Source organism: Lactuca virosa, chromosome 1 (assembly GCF_052849685.1).
Source record: "Lactuca virosa cultivar CGN04683 chromosome 1, Lactuca_virosa_CGN04683_v6, whole genome shotgun sequence".
Taxonomy (NCBI): Eukaryota; Viridiplantae; Streptophyta; class Magnoliopsida; order Asterales; family Asteraceae; genus Lactuca; species Lactuca virosa.
The window spans coordinates 300409004-300413263 of NC_136426.1; positions in this window are offsets into that span (position 1 = coordinate 300409004).

Consider the following 4260-nt stretch of genomic DNA (forward strand, 5'->3'; position numbering starts at 1 on the left):
ATGAAAGTATGGCCATCTAAAGTTAGAGTACAACCTACGTATATGCAGTTAGTACTTTCTGTTTTCCCGTTTGCCATTTCTACCGTGAATGATTTATCTAAAGCACGAGGTTTTTGTTTAAGTAGGGGTGCAAATTTATGGCTTACGAAACTTTTCTCTGCTCCAGTGTCGAAAAGTATGCAAGCATATGAGTTATCGAGGAGAAACGTACCAGTAACTACAGTAGGATCAGCTACGGCTTCCTCGTGGCCTATGGCCAGAACTCTTCCCACTCCGCCAGCCATCCCCGCCTTAGGGCAGTTCCTCTTGTAGTAGCCCACCTCGCCACAACCGTAGCAAGCCTGGCCCACACCGGCGTTAGGAACTTGGGCGGTCGGCCTTGCTGGAGTCTTGCAGAAACGGGATGTATGCCCCTTTCTGTTGCAGTTAGAGCACTGCATTTCCTTGCAAGGTCTGTGGTGATGGAAGTTGCATTTGTTGTACCTCGGAAGATTACCAGCATAAGTTTTTGCTGGTAAGTGATTGACAGGGACAACAGGGGTTACGGTGGCAGCATTGATTGCCACTAGTTGTTGTCTCTTTGAGGATTCTTGCGAAGCCCCTCTTTTCCTCTTGTTCCAACCCTTTTTCTTGTTGTTGTTGTTTCCTTTTTGTGGCTCGGGTGTAGGGATTGTTGGGTTCTGGTGTTTTCCGTGATCTATTAGAGATTGTGCCAGCTCTTTGGCGCTGTCAAAAGTAACAGGCCTAGAAGCTAACACACTTGACTGGATCTGGGGCGACAGTCCCCAGATATATCTCTCTATTCTCTTGCTCTCAAGAGCAACCATGTCAGGGCATAGAATTGCCAGATCACAGAATCTGTTTGTATAGGTTGATATGTCGGAACCAACCATTTCAAGACCCCAGAGTTCCTGTTCGAGTTTTTGAATTTCCCCTCGAGGACAGTACTCTCTCATCAACATGGCTTTCAAGTTTTCCCAGCTGATCGAATTTGCCACTACGATAGTCAGTGACTTAACATGGCCATTCCACCAAGTTAAAGCCCTGTCAGAAAAGGTACAAGTAGCAAACTTGACCTTATTGCCCTCCGGGCAGGCACAGATTTCAAAGACCGCTTCTATCTTTTCAATCCACTGCCTTAGGACCATAACCCCTCCAGCCCATTGAAATTCCTGATGGGTTTTGAGCATTCTAACACTTCCTAAGTGTACATGCAACCCTAATAACCTTGGATCTATGTTTGTCTAATTATCATGCAAAGTTGAATTCCAAGGTTGTATTCCTATCTAGCATACATGGGGAACAAATTTTAACTTGCATGAAAGATAGAATAACTTACCTTGTTGTTGCTTATGATCCTTGAAACCTTGTGAGCCTAGCACCCCAAGTGTGATTCCTCAAATGCTTCACACAACACCAAATGCTTTTGGAGTAAACTTTTGAGAGAATATTACACTTGCAAAATCGGCTCTAGCCCTCTTGATTCTTGTGTGCAACCGATTTTGGTGGAGCATGGGTTCTTTATATAGTGTTGACACATCTAGGGTTACACCATGTAAACCCTAATGTGTCATGACTCTTCATTTCCATGACCCATGGGTTTCTAACTCCCATGGAGCATCCTATGGGTTTAACCCAACTTGATAATCCATGGAGCCTCTTAGCCCACTATACAAGTTATGCATAATTTACATAATCAACCCATATATTTAATTAGTTATCTTTTGATCATTTAATTAATTCTAAATTAATTCTTGATCAAACTAATTAAATAATATTATTAATATATTAGAACTTATAATATATTAATAATCCACAAGTGTTATTTCTCTCATTTAGTCTATCCAATTGCATGGTGCCATGCAACCCAAATGGACCATGCCGGGTCGGGTCAAGTACATACCATAAATAGTTATGGACTTAGACACCTTATCCAACAGTCTCCCACTTGGATAAGTCTAATAACTATAACTGCAATACTTCAGGAACCGATCGGCAATCGTAGCTCTTTCAAGGTCTCTCGGAACTGAGAAGATGATGATACGCCATTTAAGATAAGTGATCATATAATCCTCTGTTCGAGATATCAGCCGGACAAATACATGGAACAATGTCTTACTTATTGTCCAGCAGTTTGTTTCCCGATTTCCGATTTGTTTGACAAAGAACTTAATTGAACACATGAACTTAGTTCTGACCGGGCCCGGTACATAGGTCAAAACAAAATCATCGAGGGGCCCAGATATCAGCTTCTAATCCAAGAAGGAACAGATAAACTTCGACTCATATGTTTGTTCTACCACTCATTGAATTATACACAAGAGCACGTTTTATAACATCGAGTTACCAATGCGTTAACGTACAATCAATGCATAACCAACTCATAAGTAACAAATCATATCTCTAGGTTTGAAGACTTATATGATATTAGCGTCTCACGATCACTCGAGATAAATTCCATGAAGTGATTCCAGTAAGCGTGGGTTGAGTCCAATGCTCAGAACTTATGAGCACTCATGAGTGTTGTAGCCATGTCCAACAACTTAGACCTCTACAACCAATCATGACAGTCTTGATTCATACCTACTTCCGACATATGACCGACTGTGGAGGTTCGAATAATATGATATACCAAACATAATTATTCTGGAAGTCAAAACATGCAAAAGAAATATAGTAAACGATCGACAAGAGATAGCAACACTTTACTCATAAATAAAACACCTTTTATTCATCATCTAATGTCAATTACACTTTACAAATTTCAAGGTTATCTAACTACTAAATCTAATATCATCCTTCAGCCCTATGCTTCGAGCATGCTGGAGATGCTTAACCCGAGTCAGTTCCTTCGTGAGGGGATCTGCTGGATTCTCATCCGATGATACCCTCTTTGCCACGAGGAGTCCTTCTTCTATTCGATGTCTGATGAAATGGTATTTTCTGTCGATGTGTCTGGATCTCCCGTGATCCCTTGGTTCCTTGGCTAAGGCAACTGCACTTTCACTATCACAGAAAATTTCCATTGGCTCTTTAATAGCTGGTACAACTCCAAGGTCTCCAATGAAGTTCTTCAGCCATATCGCCTCCTTTGCTGCCTCGCTAGCTGCTATATACTCTGATTCGCAAGTTGAATCAGCCACTGTCTCTTGCTTGGAACTCATCCAAGAAATTGCTTCTCCGTTTAAGGTAAAGACCCAGCCTGACTGAGAGCGGAAATTATCCCTATCAGTCTGAAAGCTAGCATCACTATACCCTACAACTCTCAAGTCTTCACTCCCACCGAGGGTAAGGACCCAGTCCTTAGTCCTCCGTAGGTACTTGAGGATATTCTTTACTGCAGTCTAGTGTGCCTTGCCAGGGTTCCCCTGATATCTGCTAACCATGCTCAAAGCAAAGGCTACATCAGGTCGAGTACACGTCATAGCATACATGATCGATCCTACAGCCTAAGCATAAGGTATTCGACTCATTTCTGCTATCTCAGCCTCAGTACTAGGGCTTTGTGTCTTACTCAATCTGGCGTTACTCTGGATGGGTAACTCTCCTTTCTTGGAGTCCTGCATGCCGAATCTCTTCAGCACCTTATCCAAGTAGGTACTCTGACTAAGTCCAATTAGTCTTTTACTCCGGTCTCTCAAGATCCTTATCCCTAGAATATAGGCAGGTTCTCCTAGGTCCTTCATAGAGAAACACTTCCCAAGCCAGGACTTAACTTCCTGCAGAGTTGGGATGTCATTTCCTATGAGTAGTATGTCATCCACATACAATACCAAAAAACTAACTATACTCCCACTAGCCTTGACATATACACACGATTCATCTTCACTCCTAGAAAAGCCAAATTCTTTGACTTTCTCATCAAAGCAAAGATTCCATCTGCGAGGTGCTTGCTTTAACCCATAAATGGATTTCTCAAGCTTACACACTCTATTAGGGTACTCTGTATTGACAAAACTGTCTGGCTGACTCATGTAAACATCCTCAGCCAACTTTCCATTAAGGAAAGCGGTTTTGACATCTATTTGCGGCTATGGCTAACAGAACCCTAATAGACTTAATCTTGGCCACTGGAGAAAAGGTCTCATCATAATCAACTCCCGGAGTTTGTGAGAAACCCTTTGCAACCAGTCGTGCCTTATAAGTGTGTACATTACCATCCATGTCGGTCTTCTTCTTGAAGATCCATTTGCACCCTACAGTCTTACGACCTGGTACATTCTCAACAAAGTTCCAAACTTGATTGTCATACATGGACTG